Source organism: Triticum dicoccoides, chromosome 2B, assembly GCF_002162155.2.
Source record: "Triticum dicoccoides isolate Atlit2015 ecotype Zavitan chromosome 2B, WEW_v2.0, whole genome shotgun sequence".
NCBI lineage: Eukaryota > Viridiplantae > Streptophyta > Magnoliopsida > Poales > Poaceae > Triticum > Triticum dicoccoides.
The window spans coordinates 277220049-277246951 of NC_041383.1; the positions used below are offsets into that span (position 1 = coordinate 277220049).

The 26903-nt window shown below is 46.5% G+C and overlaps 1 pseudogene; it reads right to left on the reverse strand.

Annotated features, from left to right (window-relative positions):
* Nucleotides 1–97: 97 nt before the first annotated feature.
* Nucleotides 98–25483, reverse strand: LOC119360843 (annotated as a pseudogene).
* Nucleotides 25484–26903: the final 1420 nt, after the last annotated feature.

The following is a 26903-nucleotide window of genomic DNA, read 5'->3' on the forward strand; positions in this document are numbered from 1 at the left end:
ATCTCATGTCACAAACAATAGGCTTCTTGTCAAGCAGAACTGTCTCATAAAAGTCTTGCTGTTCCTTAGTGTGAAATCTGTAGTCAACAATAGTTCTTCACCTGACAGCATATGGATCAGACTGTCTCCGTAATCTCAGTCCTGAATCATTCCCGATTTTCATGTTCTCTGCAACAGGATGTGCATCATTGTGGTCAGGGATCTTGGGTTTCAGTTTTCTCAAAACAAGAGAATCATCTTCTTCTGCAGCTTCTGGCACTGGGGCCTTGTTCTTCTCCTCAGCGGGTATACTTGATGCGACCCCATCTTCGGAGAAGAGGGAGTTCAAGGGGAGGTCCGATCTTCATGGCATCGATAATGGAAGGGGATAACTAGCTGCAAGCAGCCGAAAAATGGAAAATAAGAGATTATGACGCGACGAGGAGGAGGCTCACCGAAGCATGCAATCCAAACATTCGCCGATCCACAATCCGCAATACTACCCCACACAACCACACTCAAGTCGTGGATCACAGGATAGGTGCAATCCGCAAGGGAAACCACGAACTCTAATCCACACAACACGATCTAGTCGTGGAGCACGAATTAGGAGCAATTTCTCAAGGAATCACGAGAATAAGGATAACAAGAGCTCTCCAATCTCAGGAGGAGTCTATGTCTTTGGTCTTTGATAGAAATGGCAAAAGTCCCCAACGAAGGGAAGAGCTAGCCTATTTATAATCGGGACAACCCCCCTAGATAGGTGTGAAATAGAACTAGCTTCTGGAACCAGCTTAGGTGTGAAAGGGAACCAGCTTTGTTTGACTAAATGGCTTCAAGACTTAATGAGGTAGCTTTTGGAATACTCTCGTTTGAGGTGGTTGGCAGTTCCCGACCAAACATTGTTCACTGGAGTTGAACAATGTTTCCTTTAGCAGCAAACTCCTACTCTGGGAACCTTTCGCAAGTTGGAATATGCAAACTCGTACAAAAACATTGTTTGTTAGAATCGGAACGATGTTTCTTCAGCAGACAACTCATTCTTCATGAATTCCTAACTTTGTTCCTTCGTCATAAAACATTGTTTTGCACAGACTGAAATGTGTTTGGCCTTCTTCGATATCGCACCTGAGTTCAACCAACAACAAAGGAGGTGAAGGCACAACCATGTTTTCAAGGTCAAATGCTATACTTAAGTTAGCGTTCACCTGATCATGTATTTGCATTGTGCGGCTTCTTGTGATTGTACCGTTGATGATTGGTGGTGTGTTGCTCATGGTTGGGATGTCCACATCATCCTCCCCCTCTTGAGAAGGAGTCGTCCTTGACTCTAAAGGCCCAAAGTATGGGGAAAGATCGGAAACATTGAAGGTTGGGCTAACACCATATTGTTCTGGAAGATCGATCTTGTAAGCATTGTCGTTGATCCTTTCAGCACCGCAAATGGTCCATCACCGCGTGGCTGAAATTTGCACCTACGTTGCTCAGGAAATCGGTCCTTCCGAAGGTGTACCCATACCAAATCGCGTTGCTCGAACACCAGCTTCTTCCTGGTCTTGTTTACCCGCTTCGTATATTGTTCAGTCATTTTCTCAATGTTCTCCTTCGCTTGGGCATGAAGTTTCTTGATGAAATCAGCATGCTTACTTGCATCAAGGCTGGTTCGTTCCTGCAGTGGCAAAGGCAGAAGATCGATGGGAGCAATAGGTTTGAATCCATAAACAAGTTCAAATGGGCAGAATTTAGTGGTCGAATGTACCGCCCTGTTATTTGCGAACTCCACATGAGGTAGGCACTCTTCCCACATCTTCAAATTCTTCTTGAGGACTCCTCATAGCATCATGGACAACGTTCGGTTGACAACTTCAGTCTGTCCATCGGTTTGTGGGTGGCATGTCGCAGAAAATAGGAGCTTGGTGCCAAGTTTTCCCCACAAGGTCTTCCAAAAGTAGCTTAGAAATTTGGTGTCATGGTCTGACACAATCGTGCGTGGTACTCCATGTAGCCGCACAACTTCCGTGAAAAATAGATCAGCAATGTGTGAAGCATCATCGCTCTTATGACAAAGGAATAAAATGTGCCATTTTGCTAAAACGATCAACTACCACAAACACCGAGTCGCTCCCCCTCTTAGTCTGTGGTAAACCAAGAACAAAATCCATAGAAATATCTTCCCACGGAGTATTCGGAGTAGATAGAGGGGTATATAAACCATGAGGGTTCAAGCGGGACTTAGCTTTGTGACAAATCTCGCATCTCATCACGTAGCGTTCCACATCACGTCTCATGCGCAGCCAAAAGAAGTGATCAACGAGCACACTCTCAGTTTTCTTGGCTCCAAAATGTCCCATGAGGCCACCAGCATGAGCCTCCTGCAAGAGCAACAAACGAACAGAACAATCTGGGATGCACAGTTTGTTAGCTCGAAATAGAAATCCATCATGCAAGTGAAACTTCTCCCATCCCTTTCCCTTGTTGCACTTTGAAAATGGTTCAGAAAAGTATGAGTCGTTAACATACAATTCTTTGATGCTTTCTAAACCAAGGATTTTAACATCAAGTTGGGAAAATAAAATGTGACGCCTAGACAATGCGTCGGCAACAACATTATCCTTCCCTTTCTTGTACTTGACAATATAAGGAAAAGACTCTACGAACTCACTCCATTTTGCATGTCTACGATTCAGTTTTAGTTGGACCTTTAGATGTTTTAAAGATTCATGGTCAGAATGTATTACAAACTCTTTTGGCCACAAGTAATGCTGCCATGTTTCCAAAGATCGAACAAGTGCATACAATTCTTTATCATAGACAGAATAATTAAGAGTTGGACCATTAAGCTTCTCACTAAGATAGGCGATGGGTTTACCCTCTTGCATTAGTAAATGCCAACACCACTTGCATCACATTCAATCTCAAATGTCTTACCAAAATCAGGAAGTGAAAGCAATGGGGCTGATGTCAATCTCATCCTCAATTCTTGAAAGGACTTGTCTTGGGCATCACCCCATTGGAATGGAGCGTCTTTATTCGTTAACTCATTCATTGGTGCAACAATGGTGCTGAAATCCTTCATGAACCGACGGTAGAAACCTGCAAGCCCGAGGAAGCTACGTACTTGGCTCACATTTTGTGGAGGCATCCACTCACGAATAGCCTTGATCTTCTCTTCATCGACCTCCACACCTTTTGCTGAAACAACAAAGCCAAGAAACACAACCTTGTTTGTGCAAAATGTGCACTTTTCCACGTTAGCATACAACTTTTCCTCCCGTAGGACAGCAAGCACACATTTTATATGTACAACATGATCCTCCAAAGTTTTGCTATAAATCAATATGTCATCAAAGTAAACCACGACAAACTTGCCAATGAAGGATCTAAGCACATGATTCATCAATCTCATGAAAGTACTAGGTGCATTTGTTAATCCAAAAGGCATAACCAACCATTCATACAAGCCAAATTTTGTTTTAAATGCAGTTTTCCATTCGTCACCCTTTTTCATTCTTATTTGGTGGTAACCACTTTGCAAATCAATTTTGGAAAATATGGTGGAGCCACAAAGTTCATCAAGCATGTCATCGAGCCTAGGAATAGGGTGCCGGTATCTCACAGTTATGTTGTTAACGGATCTATAATCAGTGCACATGCGCATGGTACCATCTTTCTTTGGAACTAAAAGTATGGGAACAGCACAAGGAGAAAGACTTTCCCTTACATACCCTCTGTTAAGAAGATCTTCTACTTGCCTCTGAATTTCCTTCGTTTCCTCTGGGTTTGCTCGATACGGTGGCCGGTTTGGTAGTGGGGCGCCCGGAACCAAGTCGATTTGGTGCTCAATGCCCCGCTTCGATGGCACACCAGGTGGTACCTGAGGGAGTCCTGGATTAGGGGGTATCCGGACAGCCGGACTATATACTTTGGCCGGATTGTTGGGAGGTGTAGGTACAAGACTCAAGACTTCGTCACGTGTCCGGATGGGACTCTCCTTTGCGTGGAAGACAAGCTTGGCGATCCGAATATTAGATTTCCTTCTTTGTAATAGACTCTGTGTAAACCCTAGCCCCTTCCGGTGTCTATATAAACTGGAGGGTTTGGTCCGTATAGGGACGATCAAGACGATCATAATCATCATAGGCTAGCTCCTAGGGTTTAGCCTCTATGATCTCGTGGTAGATTAACTCTTGTAATACTCATATCATCAATATCAATCAAGCAGGAAGTAGGGTTTTACCTCCATCGAGAGGGCCCGAACCTGGGTAAAACATCGTGTCCCTTGCCTCCTGTTACCATTAGCCTTAGACGCACAGATCGGGACCCCCTACCCGAGATTCGCCGGTTTTGACACCGACATTGGTGCTTTCATTGAGAGTTCCTCTGTGTCGTCGCTGCAAGGCTCGATGGCTCTTTCAATCATCAACAATGCGGTCCAGGGTGAGACCTTTCTCCCCGGACAGATTTTCGTGTTCGGCGGCTTCGCACTGCGGGCCAACTCGCTCGGCCATCTGGAGCAGATCGACAGCTACGCCCCTGGCCATTAGGTCAGGTTCGATATCCACGGAGACTTGATCTTCAATATATTCGGGCCTGCGCCAGGAGCGTCGAGCAGTCACGACGAGCATGGCTTAGACCTGCTGTCGGACAACAATCGGGATATCGCACCTGCAGGAGCCCCAGACCTAGATCCAGGGCAGATTGCGTCGTTCGAGGACGGGTGGATGGACCCTGCCCCGGAGGCCGCACACTCATCGGTGGTGGAGCCGAACATAGGCTTCACCCCCAAGGAAGCCTGTGACACTGGACCCCCGGACTCGTGTCCGGCTGTAGGATCTAGTCCACGCACCCCCGAGCCCACTGAATCTGGTTGGGCTCCGGTAATGGAGTTCACCGCTACGGATATCTTCTAGCACTCGCCCTTTGGCGACATGCTAAAGTCGTTAAAGTCTCTCTCCTTGTTAGGAGACTCTTGGCCGAACTATGTCCGGCTCGAGTGGGAAGCAGGCGATGAGGGAATTCGTTGCCCACCCACCACCCACTTCATAGCCACTGTCAACGACATAATAGACATGCTTGACTTCGAGTCTGATGACACCAACGGTATGGACATCGGCGCAGGAGACGATTCAGAACCACCACCCATGGGGCGCTGGACTGCCACATGGTGGATACGCCTAAGGAGGACGATGGCGACGGAACGGAGGATAAAACCCCCGGACAAAAGCCAAAACGACGGAGCAGATGCCGCTCTAAATCTAGCCACAGTAAAAATAGCGATAATAGCGCTAGAAAGATCGACACCCCAGTCAACTCTGAAGGCAACAACGACCATATGGACCCAGTGATGGAGCAGGATGAGCTAGGTCACTCCAAACACATCCTGGAGCAGACGCCCAATCACAGTGATCCCGAGGGACGAACTCATCAAACTGCCCCGGGAATGGAGCACAGTCCGGACCACGACGCATTCATCATCCCGGAAACACGCTTGGAACGAGATAACCTCCACATAAGGCTTATGGCCACTTCGAGAAGTCTAAAGAAGCAAAAGCAAAAGCTTAAAGCCGCACAGGAAACGCTGAATCATAGATGGAATAAAGTACTAGACATTAAAGAAAAGTACGGCGACGATCGCCAAACAAAGAGCTATCCAAAGTGCAAGCTGCTGCCAGAATTCGACAACGAAGCCGTTCCACCGAAGAACAATACAGCCACTAGGCCGAACCAACCACTTCGTAACCGCAATAGAGCATCTACTGACACCGCACACGATTTACGTGAGCTCCTGGATAAAAAGGCCGGCGTGACCAGGTCCATCTATGGATCTAGAGGACACGCCCCGGCGCAGGACTATGGTCACCAAAACGATCAGACTGATCGGATACCAGTTCGGAATCAACACCGGACACAACAACAGCCGACGGCATGCCACACCACGTCCAGATACAGAGGGGCTGCTCACCTTCTGTGCTTCACCGAAGAGGTGCTGGACCATGAATTTCCACAGGGTTTTAAACCTGTCAACATAGAGGCATATGACGGAACGAGAGACCCCGGGGTTTGGATTGAGGATTTTATCCTGCATATCCACATGGCTCGTGGGGACGACCTCCACGCCATCAAATATCTTCCCCTCAAATTGAAGGGACCAGCTCGGCACTGGTTGAAAAGCCTCCCTGAAAATTCAATCGAAAGTTGGGAGGAACTCGAGGATGCTTTCAGGGCCAATTTTCGAGGGACCTATGTCCAACCTCTGGACGCAGATGATTTAAGTCACATAATTCAACAGCCCGGAGAGTCCGCCCGCAAGCTTTGGAACAGATTCCTCACTAAGAAGAATCAAATTGTCGACTGCCCGGATGCCGAAGCCCTAGCGGCCTTCAAGCACAGTATCCGGGACAAGTGGCTCACCAGACACCTTGGCCAAGAAAAGCCGAGGACAATGGAAGCCCTAACAAGCCTTATGACCCGCTTTTGCGCGGGTGAAGACAGCTGGTTGGCCCGTAGAGGCACCAGCGACCCAAGTACATCCGAAATCAGGGATGGCAACGGGAAGCCACGGCGCAATAAAAACAAATGTCGAAACAAGGAAGAAAGTCCGGACAACACAACGGTCAACGCCGATTCAGGGGCTCTTGACCCGGTCAACAAAAGAAGCCACTTAAAGGCAGCAAAGAAGGACCGTCTGGCCTGAACAAAGTCCTGGATAGACTGTGCCAAATCCATGGCACCCCCGAAAAACCTGCGAACCACACTCACAAAGAATGCTGGGTCTTTAAGCAGGCCGGCAAATTAAACGCCAAGCACAAGGGAAGGGAAACACCAAGTGAAGACGAGGATGAGCCTCGCCAGCCAAACACTAGGGGACAGAAAAAATTCCCACTAGAAGTAAAAACAGTAAACATGATCCACGCGACTCACATACCCACGAGAAGGCACGAACGCGCGCTCAGAGACGCATACGCTATAGAGCCCGTCGCACCCAAACTTAACCATTGGTCGGCCTACCCGATCACTTTTGATCACAGGGACTACCCGACTAGTATTCGGCACGGATGATCAGCTGGCTTGGTGCTCGACCCAATAATCGACGGATACCATCTCACTCACGTCCTCATGGACGGCGGCAGTAGTCTTAATCTAATATACCAGGACACTGTCTGCAGGATGGGGATAGACCAATCCAGAATCAGCCAAAGTAACACCACCTTTGAAGGGGTGATACCAGGCGTTGAAGCCCACTACAAGGGCTCCCTTGTACTGAAGGTAACATTTGGTTCCCCAGGCAACTCCAGATGCGAAGAACTACTCTTCACCATCGCCCCCTCCAAAGCGGCTATCATGCATTGCTTGGGAGAACGGCCTTTGCCCGCTTCAACGCAGTACCGCACTACGCCTACCTTAAACTCAAGATGCCCGGTCCACGTGGCATCATCACCGTTAACGGAAACACAGAGCATTCCTTACGCGCGGAAGAATACGCGATGGCTCCAGCAGCCGGACTCTAAGCGGCCTCTAATACCAGAAAGCATGATTGGTCGTTAAGAGCACGGACACGGTTAGACGAGTCTGGCAGCCCAGATAAACCTGATCTAGGCGCCACACATGTAATCCCATAGAGAACACCAGAGGATATAGATAGTTAATAAAGCCCAATTCTCGGTCTGACCTTATTAACAGGCTAATGTCTTACACTTTTACTATCCATTAGTGATAGCCAACTTTTCACACGCTTACGTCATACTCTTCTACATGATTTTTTTTCTTTTTACAGACACCATTCGTGCGACACCCTCCCAGGACACGGCACAACGGGGACAATGGCGCAGACGTGCAGCAGGGCCCCGCTCAAAGTCTTTAGATTAAGCCCATGTGTAAACCTTCTTTATTGTCTCTTGTTGCTTACATCCCATGGGTACTACACCCACAGAGGATACTGCCGTTATTCGCATTTCGCCACGACAGACTAATGCACATACCTGGGAATACAGGGTTACTCAGCCCAGTATATGTTATAAAAGTCCGAATACCTTCAGGAGTGTTCGGCGTTGCGAGTTTGGCCTTATATGCATCAGCTCTGAATCATGTCTTTGGTCAAATGTTGGGTTTTCCCGGCTCCTGGGTTTGCTGCCTTACGTTCCGTTCTTATCGGCTAAGGCGGCCAAAGGAGAACTATTGCGATTGTGCCCTGGTTATTCCGGATGAGCACCTCAGTAGAGAAAGCCAAAAACTGATTGTCATGATATAGCGAGAGACTATTCAACCACTCGAAGACTTATTGGAACCTTTAGGGTTCCTTCGCATTAACGAAGGACCTTTACCGGTCATGTACACACGCGCCCGGATTCGGATGCACACAAAGGTACAAGGGGCTACATAGTAGCCCCACCGTCAAACTCCTATGGCTAAGTGAAAGTGTTAAAGCTATATAGTCCGGTTGCCTAGTTCGACGTGCGATCACCTCCTTAATGGACCAAGACATTGGATCAAGTGTGATTACGCATATTTTCTCGAACACCCCTCGCATTATATGCATGGGGGCTGAAGCCAACGACTGCTAACTTTCAAAATTGCATATATACATAAAACGGCCGCACAGGAGGCACAATAACACTTTCGGGCGAAAAGTATAAACATAGCCTCCATAATTAAAATAACATTGTTTTTATAATGAAACGATTTGTCACTCGAACATGACATTCTTCGAGCACTGAGCCTCAATTAAGTGAGCACCCTCTACTACCTGCTCCAAATAGTGCTCGGTCGGATCCTGGCCTCCGCCGGATTCTGGGTCGCAATGATGGTGGCCTCCATATCTGTCCATGTAGCGACCAGACCTCAAACAGTCTGATCTCTGTGATTTAGTGTCATCCCTGGATCAGTAATGCTGACACACACAGTACTTGAAGGATTTATAACAGAGTAGCAATCACACACTTATTACATCGAATGTCTCAAAAGAGAACTTATTACAAGAAATATGGCTTAAGGCCATCTAATAACGATAACAGTGTAAGGCTTGGAAGATAAGTGAGTCCATCAACTCCAACGGCATCACTGAGTATAGAACCACAACCTAAAGGCACCATACTCGTCCTCTCAAAAGTCTGCAACATGAACATTGCAGCCCGAAAATGGGTCAGCACATGGAATATGCTGGCAATGTAACACATAGAGAGTAATGAAAGGATAAAGCTATACTACATGCATATATGGCTGGTAGAAAAGCTCTATGGTTACAGTTTTGCATAAAGCCAATTTTTCCCTACTGCAAAGGAATAAATTTTATTTAACTGTCATGGTGGTTGTTAAACATTGAGAAGATAGACATCCTCTCAATCCCAATTAAGCATCATCATTAAAACCCAACAATATTAATTAAAGTAACATGGTGAGATTCACATGATAATCCAAGTACTAGATTCTCAAAACGTCCATAACCGGGGACACCACTAACCATGATTAGTTTATACTCTCCACAGAGGTTTGCGCACTTTTCCCCACAAGACTCGATCTCCTCCGTTGAGATTCTCGCACTACATGATGTTTGAGAAACGAATGACCGAGACATAGTCTTTCAGAAGCGCTAGCACCTTACGATCGGGTAGACAGTACCAACCTACATCCCCTACATCTGCTAGTCTACCACTGTAAGAGTTCCCACGACTTAGTCAACTATGCTAGAGCCCATAGTAGCTTGTGACTGCACACGGAAGTTTCTAGCATGAATAATCTCATGATCCCTTCGATCCTGGGTGGCGGTCCATCAAGAAAAACAGGCAATCGCTGGAATACCCAGGTGCCTCAATCCACCCAGATGTGTGTTTAAGTTGCCACCTTAAATAAACCATTAAATTAACAATCTCACATCTGTCAGGGATACACTCACCCAATCCACGTCTACTAGCATAGCATGGCATAATAAGCAAACGTAGAAGTAACTCCCAAGGGTTTGATAATAAAACAGGTAATAGGTGCTACCTCATCTACTTCCCAAAACCCACATATTAATCAGATCCTAATCATGCAATTGTTTGAGGATTGATCTAATGCAATAAAACTGGTTAGTAAAGAGGTATGATCAAAGTGTTACTTCCCTTGCTGATGATCCGGGAAACCTAGAGATTCAAAGTAGCAAGCGGCGCACTTCGGGTACTCTATTTCAAAAAACAAACAAGCATACAATAAGTACTCATCTAATGCACAGGTAAAACACAAACAAGAGATCTAACCAAAAAGTTCAACTTAAGAACTCTGGTTTGCAAAAAGAATCAAATCAAACGAAGAACCGAAACACAAACGGCGAAAGAAACGGGCTTCATTTACTAATCTGGACCTAAGTCAAATTTTACAGAAGCAAAACTTGTTTGAGTTGGTTAAACGGAAAGAGGGTTTCGAGAAGAAACTCTAGGCGCTTGAATCGTCTGATTCCGATAAACGAGCGAAAAGTTATACTAAAACGAAAAACAGATCAGAAATCGCGATCAGAAATAATCGCGAAAAATCCGAGTAAAAGAAAAACGGACGAACGGGCTAACGAACGAACGTTCGCTGTGTGTGAAAAAAAAAGAAAACCGTTCGTTAAAACAAACATAGGGACGAACGTCGGCTAAATAAACTAAACCAAAAAAAATAGATCTAGTTTTTTTTTTAAAAAAACTGAACGAAAAACCGGCGGAAAACCGAACGGTTTTCTCGAGGAAAACCGCCGGCGGCGGAGCGGCGGCAACCTCTGGCAAGGGGGCGGCGGAGTGGCGGGGTCCGGCAGGGCGGCGGCGGGGTCCGGCGAGGCGGCGGCGGCGTCCGGAGTCGGCGGCGGCGGGCGACGCGGGATCCGACGGCGGCGCGACGGTGGCGGCAGCGGGTCTAGGGTTAGGGTTTGGCGCGGGGTGGGTTGGGGCTCGGGGCAGCGCCTTATAAAGGCCCGGCTAGGCGGAGTCCTGGCCAAACATGGCCCAAAGTCGGTTCGCGTTTTTGTTTTAAAAACATTACGCACAGAAAAACAAATAGAAGAAATACTAAACGGACTCCAAAAATCCCGAAATAAATTTTTCCCGACTTCTAAAATCAAGCCGGACAAGATGAACATTTATTTGGGGCCTAAAAGCAATTTTGAAAAAACACGCATTTTTCCTAAATTCAAATAAAATAGCGATAAACTCCAAAATAAAATCTTATTTGATTTTATTATCAAATCCTCAATATTTATTTATTTTGGGAAAGTCATTTTATTCCCTCTCTCTTATTTTTATAATAGAAATAATTGAAGATAAAATAAATAAAATCAAATGATCCCATTTTCAAAAATTTGAGAAAACTCAAATATGAAAATAACGAAATCCCCAACTCTCTCCGAGGGTCCTTGAGTTGCGTAGAATTTCTAGGATCAAACCGAAAGCAATTAAAATATGATATGCATTGATGATCTAGTGTATAACATTCCAAATTGAAAATTTGGGATGTTACAAACCTACCCCCCATAAGATGAATCTCGCCCTCGAGATTCAGGTTGGCTAGAAAATAGGTGAGGGTGGTACTTCAACAGATCTTCCTCTCGCTCCCAGGTGGCTTCATCCTCAGTATGGTGGCTCCACTGAACTTTGCAACACTTGGTAACCTTGCTGCGGGTGACTCGGCTGGCATACTCGAGAATCTTGACTGGTTTCTCCTCATAGGTCAAATCACTATCCAACTGAATCGCTTCCAGCGGCACTGTATCTCTCAGCGGTATATCAGCCATCTCTGCGTGGCACTTCTTCAACTGGGAAACGTGGAACACATCGTGAACTCCTGACAATCCTTCGGCCAATTCCAACTTGTAGGCAACTTCTCCCATACGCTCCAAAACTTTGTATGGTCCCACAAAACATGGTGCTAACTTTCCCTTAACTCCAAAGCGCTTAGCTCCCCGAAGTGAAGATACACGAAGATAAACTCTGTCTCTGACTTCGTAAACTGTCTCCTTGCATTTTGAATCTGCATAGCTCTTCTGCCTGGACTGGGCTACCTTGAGCCTATCGCGAATCAATTTCACCTTCTGTTCAGACTCCTTAATCAAATCCGGTCCAAACAACTGACGGTCTCCAACTTCATCCCACGACAATGGTGTCCTGCACCTCCTTCCGTACAAGGCTTCAAAAGGGGCCATCTTCAAACTGGATTGATAACTGTTGTTGTAAGAGAACTCTGCATATGGCAAGTTGTCGTCCCAACTAGATCCATAATCTAGCGCACAAGCTCTTAGCATATCCTCTAAAATTTGATTGACTCTCTCGGTCTGTCAGCATGTCTGTGGGTGAAAAGCTGTACTGAACTCTAGCCTGGTATCCAAAGTTTCGTGCAACTGATTCCAGAACTTTGAGGTAAACTGGATTCCTCTATCTGATACAGTGCTCCTCGGAACTCCATGCAGACATGCGATCCTGGTCATGTATATCTTTGCCAACTTAGCACTGGTGTAAGTGGTCTTCACTGGGATGAAATGAGCTACCTTCGTCAAACGATCGACTACAACCCAAATCGAGTCGTAGCCTGAACGAGTTCTGGGCAATCCCGTGATAAAATCCATGCCTAGCTTATCCCACTTCCATTCGGGTATTGGCAATGGCTATAACAATCCTGCTGGCTTCTGATGCTCTGCCTTTACTCTCGGACATACATCACAAACTACTAATACTCTGCAATATCCTTCTTCATTCTGGTCCACCAGAAAGTATCCTTCAAATCCAAATACATCTTGGTATTTCCTGGGTGAATCGAATATGATGAATCATGGGCCTCTTGTAGAATCAACTTCCTGATCTCCGGGTCATTAGGCATATAAACACGGTCTTCAAACCATAGGGTATCGTGCTCATCCTCACGAAATCCTTTAGCTTTTCCTTTGTTCATCTTCTCCTTTATAGAGGCAATCTCCTTGTCAGTCTTTTGAGCTTCTCTGATCTTATCCATCAAAGTAGACTGAATCTCCAATGCTGCTACATAGCCTCTCGGAACTATCTCCAAGCATAGCTCACAAAGGTCCTTGGCTAACTCCTTCGGTAATCCTCCGGTCATGGGTGTGTTTACATGGCTCTTACGGCTCAACACATCGGCTACTATGTTAGCCTTTTCGGGATGATAATGCAATCTCATATCATAATCCTTGATGAGCTCCAACCATCTCCTTTGCCTGAGATTTAGCTCCTTCTGCGTGAAAATATAATTCAAACTCTTGTGATCCGTGTACACCTCACAATGGTTTCCGATGAGAAAATGTCTCCATGTCTTCAATGCATGCACTACGGCTGCTAACTCCAAATCATGTATAACATAATTGAACTCATGGGGCTTAAGCTGTCGTGAAGCATACGAAACAACTCTTCCCTCCTGCATAAGCACGGCTCCAAGTGCTCGACGTGAAGTGTCGCAAAACACCTCATAATCCTTGCTCTGATCTGGCAGAATCAACACTGGCGAGGTAACCAAACGTTTCTTCAACTCCTGGAAACTTGCCTCACATTCCTCAATCCATTTCAACTTGGTATCCTTTTTTAACAATTCCGTCATGGGCTTTGCAATCTTCGAGAAATTCTCAATGAATCTCCGATAGTATCCTGCCAGTCCAAGAAAACTCCGGATCTCTCCAACTGTTGTTGGGGCTTCCCAATTTGTCACAGTGACAACCTTGGTGGGATCTACTGCTATTCCTTCTCCGGATATAACGTGTCCGAGGAATCCAACTTCCTTCAACCAAAACTCACATTTGCTAAACTTGGCATATACCTGATGTTCTCTGAGCTTCTCAAGTACCAAACACAAATGCTCCTTATGCTCCTCTTCATTCTTTGAGTAAACGAAAATATCATCAATGAACACCATGGCAAACTTATCCAAAAACTCCATAAACATCTTGTTCATCATGTTCATGAAATATGCAGGTGCGTTAGTCAGACCAAATGACATAACGGTGTACTCGTACAGCCCATACCTGGTGGTAAAAGCCGTCTTAGGTATATCCTGCTCTCGGATCTTCAACTGGTGGTATCCTGATCGCAGATCGATCTTAGAAAATACCTTAGCTCCTTGCAATCGGTCAAACAAATCATTGATCATCGGCAGTGGGTACTTGTTCTTGATTGTTACTGCATTCCATCCTCGATAATCAACAACCATCCTCAATGATCTGTCCTTCTTCTCCACTAGAAGTACTGGCGATCCCCAAGGCGAAGAACTTGGGCGAATATTCCTTTATCCGGTAACTCCTTAATCTGCTTCTTAATCTCTTCCAAATCTTTTGTGGGCATCCTATATGGTCTCTTAGATATCGGCCCTGTGCCTGGCAAAATCTCAATCAAAAACTCAATGTCTCTATCCGGTGGCATGCCTGGAAACTCCTCTGGAAATATGTCAGGGAAATCCTTCACCACTGGTACTTCCTCCTGCACAACTCCTGATAAGGAATTTACTTGAGTCCTCTTCGGCACATGCCGGGATACATACTTGATCCTTCTTCCTTCTGGCGTTGTAAGCAAAATCGTCTTACTAGCGCATTCAATGTTCCCTCCATACTCCGATAACCAATCCATGCCTAATATCACATCCAATCCTTGCGATTCCAATACTATTAGGTCCGAGGGAAATACGTAGTTACTAATCCTTAATGGTAATCGATCACACCATAAACTAGCCATATACTCTGCTCCAGGCGAGGTTACTAACATGGGTGACCTAAGGGCTTGGGTTGGCAGTTTATACTTATCCACAAATCCCCTTGAGATGTATGAATGCGATGCACCAGTATCAAAAAGAACGAGTGCAGTAATTGACTTAACCAAAAACTTACCTATTACTGCATCTGGCTGAGCTTCAACCTCCTCCACGTTAACGTGGTTCACCTGTCCCCTATTGAAAGGGTTCGGCTTCTTCCTTGAGCTTCCATTTCCATTTCCATTCTGGGCTTCAGGACATTCATTGGCATAATGTCCAGTCTTCTGACACTTATAGCAAGTGACTTGGCTCAGGTCTCTCTTGGCTGGGGTCGACGGGTTGGTACGGTTCTGGCCGTTGCTTCCTCCATTCCTGTTACCATTCTTGGGGCCATTATGATTATGCGAACTCCCTCCTCCATGGGTATGCTGAAAATGTCCTCCTGGTTTAGGGGTAAAATGTGGCTTCTGTTGAGCTCCAGAATTGTACTTCCCTTGTCCATACTTCCTCTTGCGGTTTTCAATCTGCTGCTGCTTCCCTTCAATCATAAGAGCACGATCTACCAACTCCTGGTAGTTGTTGAAAGTTGCTACCATCAACTGCATGCTCAGCTCATCATTTAGTCCTTCCAGAAACTTCTCCTGCTTAGCTGCATCTGTAGCAACGTCATCTGGGGTATAACATGCTAATTTACTAAAGTCATCCACATACTGGCCAACTGTCCGTCCTCCTTGGCGCAAGTTGCGAAACTCACGCTTCTTCATGGCCATTGCTCCTGCTGAAACATGGGCAGTACGAAAAGCCTGCTGAAACTGGTCCCATGTGACAGTGTCGATAGGATAAGTGGCTGTGAGATTCTCCCACCATGATGCTGCGGGTCCTTCAAGCTGATGTGCGGCAAAATGCACCCTCTCCGCATCTGTGCATCCTGCAGTGGTCAACTCCCTTGTTGTCTTGCGGAGCCAATCATCTGCAACAATCGGCTCGGTGCTACTGGAGAACACCGGCGGATTCAGCCTAAGAAAATGGGTTAAGTGATCAACAGGTGGTGGCGGTGGTGGGTTGTTGTTGTTGTTGTTGTTGTTGTTGTTCCCCTGATTCTGATTCTGGACTAGCAACTGCATCAACGCATTCTGCTGCTGGATCAACTAAGTGAGCTCCGGTGGGAAAGCAACTCCATTGTCACGTCTCGGAGGCTTCTAAGGGTTTAGAAAAGATGAGAATATAGAATAGAATGAGGTCTAGAGAGAAAACACTACCCATATGCACATGAGACGAATGCAAACAAAATCACTTCATTCAATTCAAACAAGGCATACAACGGTCTATCTGTCGTTACAAAAGTGCTCGGACTATACTAGATACATGGGAAAAACTGCTTCGATGAAGACTCCATGATATCTGCTCCAACTTCATCAACATAGTCATCATCGCTATCGTTTGGGTCCGAGTCGGTGTCATCGATGATGATGTAGTTCTCTGGACAGGTGCAATCTTCGTCTTCTCCTCCAGTCGCGGGAAATCCCATGAATACCTTTAGCTTCTTCTTCAAATCATCGTTCTTCCCCACTAGTGTTGCTATTTCCTCCTCATATCCATCGCATGTAGACTTGAGTTCTTCCTCCAGCTCCGTGATCTTGGTCATGGCCTTCTTTAGATCTATCATGCCTGCGCACATCTGGTTCTCCTGGCGTCGAATGTGCTGGTTTAACTCTTGGATGAAAGCTGCAATTGATCTATCCTTCCTGGTGCTTATCATCTCCCACTACTCATCTTGGCGCCCACAAATCTGGTAGATAGTATCCTTGAGATCCTTGTGGTAAACTTCTCCAATATGTCCCATTGTGATGTGGGCTGCCATGCTCTTTCCTAGACTCCGGGTTGGTGCATCAAAGGAAAACTCTATGGGCTCAGTGACGGGCATGACCGTCCTTCCTAGAACTTGAACTTGAATCATCCAGCGCTCTTCTTCAGGTAAAGTGGTGTTGTAGGTCCCGGTGAAGCTTGGTACTCTGATATTCAGGTATCTAGTGACTTCCTTCAAGTGGCGTCCAAAGGGTGTATCTTCATCCGGTTGCGTGAACTTGTTCCTTGCATCCGCCATCCTAAAAGAATAGAAAAGATGAGGAGTCGGAAATGAGAAGAGAGAGTAGTGATCTAGGGCTTTAGCTTAGTGGTCGTGTCCTACAGTCAGCGTGTGCCCTGATACCATCTTGTAGCGACCAGACCTCAAACAGTCTGATCTCTATGCTTTAGTGTCATCCCTGGATCAGTAATGCTGACACGCACAGTACTTGAAGGATTTATAACAGAGTAGCAATCACACACTTATTACATCAAATGTCTCAAAAGAGAACTTATTACAATAAATAGGGCTTAAGGCCATCTAATAACGATAATAGCGGAAGGCTTGGAAGATAAGTGAGTCCATCAACTCCAACGGCATCACTGAGTATAGAACCACGACCTAAAGGCACCTTACTCGTCATCTGAAAAGTCTGCAACATGAACGTTGCAGCCCAAAAACGGGTCAGCGCATGGAATATGTTGGCAATGTAACACATAGAGAGTAATGAAAGAATAAAGCTATACTACATGCATATATGGCTGGTGGAAAAGCTCTATGGTTACAGTTTTGCATAAAGCCGATTTTTCCCTACTGCAAAGGAATAAATTTTATTTAACTGTCATGGTGGTTGTTAAACATTGAGAAGATAGACATCCTCTCAATCCCATTTAAGCATCATCATTAAAACCCAACAATATTAATTAAAGTAACATGATGAGATTCACATGATAATCCAAGTACTAGATTCTCAAAACGTCCATAACCGGGGACACCGCTAACCATGATTAGTTTATACTCTCCGCAGAGGTTTGCGCACTTTTCCCCACAAGACTCGATCTCCTCCGTTGAGATTCTCGCACTACATGATGTTTGAGAAACAGATGACCGAGACATAGTCTTTCAGAAGCGCTAGCACCTTACGATCGGGTAGACAGTACCAACCTACATCCCCTACATCTGCTAGTCTACCACTGTAAGAGTTCCCACGACTTAGTCAACTATGCTAGAGCCCATAGTAGCTTGTGGCTGCACACGGAAGTTTCTAGCATGAATAATCTCATGATCCCTTCGATCCTGGGTGGCGGTCCATCAAGAAAAACAGGCAATCGCTGGAATACCCAGGTGCCTCAATCCACCCAGATGTGTGTTTAAGTTGCCACCTTAAATAAACCATTAAATTAGCAATCTCACATCTGTCAGGGATACACTCACCCAATCCACGTCTACTAGCATAGCATGGCATAATAAGCAAACGTAGAAGTAACTCCCAAGGGTTTGATAATAAAACAGGTAATAGGTGCTACCTCATCTACTTCCCAAAACCCACATATTAATCAGATCCTAATCATGCAATTGTTTGAGGATTGATCTAATGCAATAAAACTGGTTAGTAAAGAGGTATGATCAAAGTGTTACTTCCCTTGCTGATGATCCGGGAAACCTAGAGATTCAAAGTAGCAAGCGGCGCACTTCGGGTACTCTATTTCAAAAAACAAACAAGCATACAATAAGTACTCATCTAATGCACAGGTAAAACACAAACAAGAGATCTAACCAAAAAGTTCAACTTAAGAACTCTGGTTTGCAAAAAGAATCAAATCAAACGAAGAACCGAAACACAAACGGCGAAAGAAACGGGCTTCATTTACTAATCTGGACCTAAGTCAAATTTTGCAGAAGCAAAAACTTGTTTGAGTTGGTTAAATGGAAAGAGGGTTTCGAGAAGAAACTCTAGGCGCTTGAATCGTCTGATTCCGATAAACGAGCGAAAAGTTATACTAAAACGAAAAACAGATCAGAAATCGCGATCAGAAATAATCGCGAAAAATCCGAGTAAAAGAAAAACGGACGAACAGGCTAACGAACGAACGTTCACTGTGTGTGAAAAAAAAACGAAAACCGTTCGTTAAAACGAACGTACGGACGAGCGTCGGCTAAATAAACTAAACCAAAAAAAGCAGATCTAGGTTTTTTAAAAAAAAACTGAACGAAAAATTGGCGGAAAACCGAATGGTTTTCTCGAGGAAAACCGCCGGCGGCGGGGCGGCGGCTACCTCCGGCGAGGGGGCAGCGGGGTGGCGGGGTCCGACGGGGCGGCGGCGGCGTCCGGCGTCGGCGGTGGCGGGCGGCGCGGCGACGGCGGCGGCGGGTCTAGGATTAGAGTTTGGCGCGGGGTGGGTTGGTGCTCGGGGCGGCGCCTTATAAAGGCCCGGCTAGGCGGAGTCTTGGTCGAACACGACCCAAAGCCGGTTCGCGTTTTTTTCAAAAACATTACGCACAGAAAAACAAATAAAAGAAATACTAAACGGACTCCAAAAATCCCGAAATAAATTTTCCCCGACTTCTAAAATCAAGCCGGACAAGATGAACATTTATTTGGGGCCTAAAAGCAATTTTGAAAAACGTGGATTTTCCTAAATTCAAATAAAATAGCGATAACCTCCAAAATAAAATCTTATTTGATTTTATTATCAAATCCTCAATATTTCTTTATTTTGGGAAAGTCATTTTATTCCCTCTCTCTTATTTTTATAATAGAAATAATTGAAGATAAAATAAATAAAATCAAATGATCCCATTTTCAAAAATTTGAGAAAACTCAAATATGAAAATAACGAAATCCCCAACTCTCTCCGAGGGTCCTTGAGTTGCGTAGAATTTCTAGGATCAAACCGAAAGCAATTAAAATATGGTATGCATCAATGATCTAGCGTATAACATTCCAAATTGAAAATTTGGGATGTTACAGTCCAATATGCTTTAACGCGGGCAAGAGCCATCCGTGCACCCTCTATGCACGCCGACCTCTTCATGGCATTGATCCGCGATACGGCACCAAGGAATTGTTGCACTAAACCCAAATAACTGTCCGGCTTAGGCCCCTTCGGCCATAGATGGTCTATTACAGACCGCATTGCAAGATCAGACAACCTATGAAGCTCGGCCACAGCTTCCATCCTCTCACTTAACGGCAATGTGCGCATTGGAGCACTGAATTGCGACCAGAACAACTTTTTCACTTCATTATCTTTTTGATCCTCGAAGAACTTGGCCGCATCAGCCGTACTCTTCGCCAAATCCGCATAGGCATCTACAGGACTCCAGCATCGATCCAGAGGAGCATACTTCGGATCTAAAAACTTCATGCGCAACAAATAAGGGTTTCCAGCCGCGATTTCTCCGGCCTGTCGAAGCTCCTCCCGCGCATCCCTAATCTCGGAACGCGTCTCCTTGGCTGCATCAAGGGCCTTTTTCAGGTCAGCCGAATTAGCCTTATTATCTTTTTCAAGGAGCTCATACCGGTCGGCGGCATTTTTTAGCTCCATAGCCATCCTGGCTATTTTGTCTTCGCCGGCGACGAGCAGCCTGTTCGGCTCTCAAATCTTCAGCCGCCTTTTGGGGCAGCCGCATTGCTAGCCCGGGCTTGTTCCTTGGCCAGGGCAAGCCCCGCCCTAAGGGCTTCCACGGCAGCAGCTCCGTCTACAGTCCAAGCATATAACATTAACATTATGCTCCTCTTAGTTTTTCCTATAACAAATCAGGAAAGCAGAGAACATACCTTGTGACTCGTTAAACTGCTTGTTCACAAGTGTGATATCAGCATCAATAACTCCAATTTGTCGCCTCAGTTCGGCGACTTCAACGGATCGGTCGGCTGCCGGACCCTTAGCCACCTGTGCATAAAACACAGTATGATCATTATTAAATGATGTGATCCTCCGTTTGCCGCCTTAGGGCTGGCAACCAGAGTCTCAGGGGCTACTATCCATATGGAGCACACCTAGCGTGTGCGCCATAAATCAAGAATTTCGTATTTCGTTTCATACCTCAAAGCCTCCGAGCAGGCTCGTAAAAGCTTCATTCAACCCCCTCGTGGCGGATGAAATCTTCTTAAGCACCATGCTCAATAATGAATGGTGATCCTCCGAGAGAGCATCTCGCTCCAGAAGGCCCGACAGCGTATCCGGCCGGTCTCTGAACTGTGCCGGACCTTCCTTATCGCCCCCCCATGGGAGCCAAACGCTCCGGGCTCAGGGCGGCCGAAGCACTAACTTCTAGCCTCGGCAAATCCGAACTCCTCCGTGACGACACCTCGGGGTTGCTCGCCCCATGAGGCGGAGAGGTTGGTGGGGTTTCACTCTCCATCATCTCCGGAAGGAGATCCCCCAAGACGAACTCTGTCGAGAAGAGCTGCTAGCCGGACTGCAAAGAATTGATCCTGGTTACTGTTCTTGAAGGAGGAGGCACTAAGCTTTGTATTTATGATTAACTTACAGCTCGGCTGAGGACTGGCCCGTTTGCGGGCATGGCGCGGTGAAGACGCCCTTCGGGGCAGGGCCCCCTGGTGAAGTTTTTTTCCCTTGTCTGGGTGCCTCCGTCTCCAAGTCTTCGGAGGTGGCCCTCTTCTTCCCGCGAGGGGAGGAGACCTTAGATTCCCCTCCCCGACTATCCTCCTCTGGGGAGGTAGTAATTCCCCCTATTTGGATGTGCAATGTGTGAAGTTCTGCTTCTCTATTCTTCCCTTCTTCTTTCCCCGAGGGCACTTTACTTAGCACACGACCAAGCATCTTGGCTATGGCGGGACTTGGCGAGCCTTCGGGAAGTGGCGCCGGACACCTGATTCTCTCTGCCTTGCTGAGCCATTCCTAGCCACGGAGAATTTTGAGCATAATGTTATGAGAAATATAAATGAAGTGTTCGGTTTCTAGGTTACTTACTTGGGTATCTGGGCGATTGCAGCTCAGGCCCGCATCCTTGGTGGTGTCTGGATACTTTACTTGTGGTCCGAAGAATAACTTACACATCCCTTCGAGCGTCAGGCCGAAGAAGTGCAGAATAGTCCGCGGACCTTCCGGATTGAACTCCCACATCCGGAGAGGCCGACGTTTACACGGCAACATCCGTCGGACTAGCATTACCTGAATTATGCTGACCAGGCTAATGTCCCTCTCAAGAAGCTCCCGGATACGGCTCTGCAGTGTTGGTACATCATTAGCAGACCCCCAATCCCGTCCTACATTGGTCCATGACGCCAGTTGAGGAGGAGGGCCCGAACGGAAGTCGGGGGCAGCCACCCACTTTGTGCCTCTGGGGTCCGTGACGTAAAACCACCTCCGCTGCCATAGATCGGACACCTCTGGGAAGGAGCCCTCTGGCCATGGGGCGTCGGCTTTCCTGCTTATTACATCACCTCCGCACTCCGCGTGTCGCCCCTCAATCATCTTCGGCTTCACATTGAAGGTCTTGAGCCATAAGCCGAAGTGCGGAGTAACATGGAGAAAAGCTTCGCACACAACGATGAACGACGAGATGTGAAGGATGGCGTCCGGAGCTAGATCATGAAAATCTATCCCATAATAGAACATGAGCCCTCTCACAAAGGGATCAAGGGTGAAGCTTAAGCCGCGGAGGAAGTGAGAAACAAATACGACGCTCTCGTTGGGCTCGGGAGTAGGGATGACCTGTCCTGGAGCAGGAAGCCTGTGCTTGATGTCGACGGTCAGATATCTGACCTGCCTAAGCTTCGCAATGTCCTCTTCTGTGACCGAGGAGGCCATCCACCGGCCTTGAAGGTTGGATCCGGACATGATTGAGGATCCGAGGTGCTTGAGCTCGGGCCTCGGGTGTTAGAACTCGAGATGCGAAAAGGCACGAGAGTGGTGGAAAAGAGGGATAGGCCTCGGCCCCTTTATAAGGGGGTGAATATCAAGCGTCCGCGGCATAACCGCTTGGGACTTGCCTAAAAACACGGAGTCATACTAACAGGTGTCGTGGGGTTGCACGCGCCCGTATTGATGGAAGATCCCGCGATAAGGGGAACACGATCTCTGCTTTGGTGAGGTGTGCCAAAAAGACCACCCCGCGACGCGTATCGAGGCAGGCCAAGAAAAACCGGTTCGGATTGGGCTGGGCCACGACGTAGGAGCATGCCGTACAAAAATCGTCTGCATATCAAGATTTATCAAGTGCTATGCTCTCTACGGTGATGTGTGTAAATTATCTCGCAAAGCCAGACACAATCATCAATCTACTTTGGAATGTTTGGAGATGGAACCCGCCTTGCAATGTCGAAGACGATCTACGCGCCGGACTCATCGTCATTGAAAGCTGGTTTAGGGGCTACTGAGGGAGTCCTGGATTAGGGGGTATTCGGACAGCCAGAATATATACTTTGGCCGGACTATTGGGACATGAAGGTACAAGACTCAAGACTTTGTCCCGTGTCCGGATGGGACTCTCCTTTGCGTGGAAGACAAGCTTGGCGATCCGGATATTAGATTTCCTTCTTTGTACCCGACTCTATGTAAACCCTAGCCCCTTCCGGTGTCTATATGAACCGGAGGGTTTGATCCATATAGGGACGATCAAGACGATCATAATCATCATAGGCTAGCTCCTAGGGTTTAGCCTCTACGATCTCGTGGTAGATCAACTCTTGTAATACTCATATCATCAATATCAATCAAGCAGGAAGTAGGGTTTTACCTCCATCGAGAGGGCCCAAACCTGGATAAAACATCGTGTCCCTTGCCTCCTGTTACAATTAGCCTTAGATGCACAGATCGGGACCCCCTACCCGAGATCCGCTGGTTTTAACACTGACAGTACCTCCTTGGGAAACACATCCTCATACTCCTGCAAAAGATCAAGAACAACACTAGGAAGAGTGGAGGGTAAGTCGTTAGCAGCCAATAAAGTTTCCTTGTACAGGAGTACAAAGAATGGAGTATTAGGTTCTCTCAATTCCCGCATATCCCTTTTCCTAGATGTCATAACTAATCCCTCTTTTTCCCGGGGCTTGGTCATATTTGGCTGTGGAGCTTTTGGCTGTGGAAACACTTCCTCACTATGTTGGTGGCTCACTAGTTGTGTATGATCACTCTCTCCCTTTTTCTTTCCTTTTATTTTCATCTCATCAAGATAGACTTCCTCGGGTGTCATGGGCAGCCAAGTGAACTTTTCTCCTCTATGGACAAAACATAAGCGATTTGCACGCCCGCTGATTTTCACATCTCGGTCATGCAACCACGGTCGTCCAAGAAGCAAGTGACAAGCGTGCATCGGCACCACATCACACTCAACATCATCTTGATATGACCCTACTGAAATTGGCATTTGCATGCTGCTAATCACCTTAATTGCGCCACAATCATTCAGCCATTGCATGCGGTATGGATGTGGGTGACATTTTGTTTGCAATTGAAGCTTCTCGACCATCTCCGTGCTTGCAATATTGTTACAGCTTCCACTATCAACAATCACGCGACATATCTTTGAGTTGATAAGGCAACGGGTGTGGAAAAGATTATGCCGCTGCCCCTTTTCCTCCTCCACAACCTGGCGTTGAGTGAACGGCATACAACCAAAGCTTCTCCATCAAGTTCCTCATGAGATAAAATAGTTCCTCCTACTTCCCAACCTTGCTCCTCTTCCACTTCAGCATTGCCACCTTCAGGGTCACTTTCAGACTCCCATTCACCTCGTTCATTGATGATCATGGTTCTTTTGCTTGGACATTCCGAAGAAATATGACCTCTTCCTTTGCACTTGTGGCATTGAATGTTGCTGCTGCGTGTAGAACTATTTCTGGAGGTGGGGCAGATGATACTCCTGCTGTAGCTGATGACCTCTTATCTTGATTGCGAATAGCAGGTGAGGAAGCCATCGAGGCATGTGGGTGTCTAGGCGGTGCACCCTCAAACTGAGAACCATATGGTTGTTGTACTCGCTGCCATGAGCGTGTGGTGGTGCGGCCTTGGAAGGTACGAGTATGACCATTACGCATATTCTTCTTCTCAACTCTTATAGCTTGATGTACCACATATTGTAATGTGTCATAAGGAAACATCTCCAGAAAATCTGATATTTCATCATTTAGACCATGTAAAAATCTCGCCATCTTCGCCTCATCACTTTCACGGGTTCTTGTCTGAATTAGCAGCACCTCCATCTCTTTATAGTACTCCTCAATAGTGCGAGAACCTTGAGTGAGCCCTTGCAACTGCTTGTACACTTGCCTCTCATAGTATGATGGAACAAAACGGTGCCTCATGACTTCCTTCATCAAAGTACAGCTGCGGATATGATTATTGCCTGACATCAACCGATCATCTTGCAGCTGATTCCACCATGTAAGAGCATAACCAGAGAACTCAATAACAGCAAGATCAACTCTCTTGGATTCAGAAAAACCATGGATGCGAAAGATTTGATCACACTTCTCTTCCCACTCAATATATGCATCAGGGTCCTCTTTTCCCGTGAATGATGGCACATGTAGCTTCACTCTCGCTTGGTTGTCACGGTCATCCTGATCACGACGGTCGTAATGATGACCATTGCGACCAAAAACAGCACCACGCCGAGGCAGGGAGTAGGGTTCATAGTCCCCCATGCCTTCATCTTCGTCACCAAGCTCGGAGAGATCTTCAAGGAAGATGGCATCACCATCATGTGCCCCTCGTCGCCGGTGATCAGCAGCAAACCCGCGGGGGTCATGGCCTCACCCGCGAGCTTCTCCTTCATGTAGCCCGCCCTCACGGGGGCAACAAAGTCGCCACGCCTCCGTTCAGCACCAACAGCAGGGGCGCCGTGGGCAGCAACTCCTGCCGCTCGTCCACGACCAACATGGCGATCGTTGTGTTCTTTACGTTGCCGGTTGTCGGCGGCCAGCGAGGCAGCGGGGCTGTGTTGATGTTGATCCCCATTACCCGCAATAAGAATACGACCACCGAACATTCTTCGCATAGCTGCAACTATACTCTCCTCAATCATATCACCAAGGGCTGCGCGAGTTTTTGGGAGATCATTTTCCACATGTTGATGTCCATGTACACTCGAGTTGGATCCTGTCATGTTAACTCTTGGAAACAAGTGGACAAAAGAAAAATATATGTGGAAAACACTCAGCTCACCTTCTTTCTTACCCAAATTCTAATGATTCCTTGGCGACTGTGTGGAAGTAGCAAATCAGGAGTGGACAAGCGAATGAAAGGAAGGAAGCTGAAGGTTTCTAGGTGGATCTGGGTGGGGAAAAAGGGAGGGCTAGTGCTGAGATCCAATCGATGCAGACCAAATGAACAAGAAAATTTTGTAGATCCTTGCACCATGTTTGAGCTGCAATACTTGCCACTACAACTTCTGAAATTTCTCACGCAACTGAAAATGATTGCACACTTGCTCAACACTTTCTCTTCTCTTTTTTTGCTCTTTTTTCACTCTTTTTTCTCTCTCTCTCTTTTTTGCTCTTTTTTCACTCTTTTTCTCTCTCTTTTTTTTGCTCTTTTTTTGCAACACAAAAGATCCAACAACAAGACTCAAGGAAAACAGAGCAACTTTGGATAGAACTTGGTGCAAACACAACGAGGAAAGCAAACAACTAGATCTCAGCAAACAAAGGCTTGGATTTTTTTGTGGCTTTTTGGCTTTGGACTCTAGGATGGGGAAAACCAAACTAAAAAGGATAGATCTAGCAACAAAGATACAAATCCTACCATGTAAACCTTGCTCTGAATACCAGATGATGCGGCCCCGTCTTCGGAGAAGAGGGAGTTCAAGGGGAGGTCTGATCTTCACAGCGTAGGATCGATAATGGAAGGGGATAACTAGCTGCAAGCAGCCGAAAAATGGAAAATAAGAGATTATGACCCGACGAGGAAGAGGCTCACTGAAGCATGCAATCCGAACATTCGCCGATCCACAACCCGCAAAACTACCCCACACAACCACGCTCAAGTCGTGGAGCACGGGATAGGTGCAATCCGCAAGGGAAACCACAAACTCTAATCCACACAACATGATCTAGTCATGGAGCACGAATTAGGAGCAATTTCTCAAGGAATCACGAGAATAAGGATAACAAGAGCTCTCCAATCTCAGGAGGAGTCTATGTCTTTGGTCTTCGATAGAAATGGCAAAAGTCCCCAACGAAGGGAAGAGCTAGCCTATTTATAATCGGGACAACCCCCCTGGATAGGTGTGAAACAGAACTAGCTTCCGGAACCAGCTTAGGTGTGAAAGGGAACCAGCTTTGTTTGACTAAATGGCTTCAAGACTTAATGAGGTAGCTTCTAGAATACTCTCGTTTGAGGTGGTTGGCAGTTCCCGACCAAACATTGTTCACTGGAGTCGAACAATGTTTCCTTTAGCAGAAAACTCGTGTTCTGGG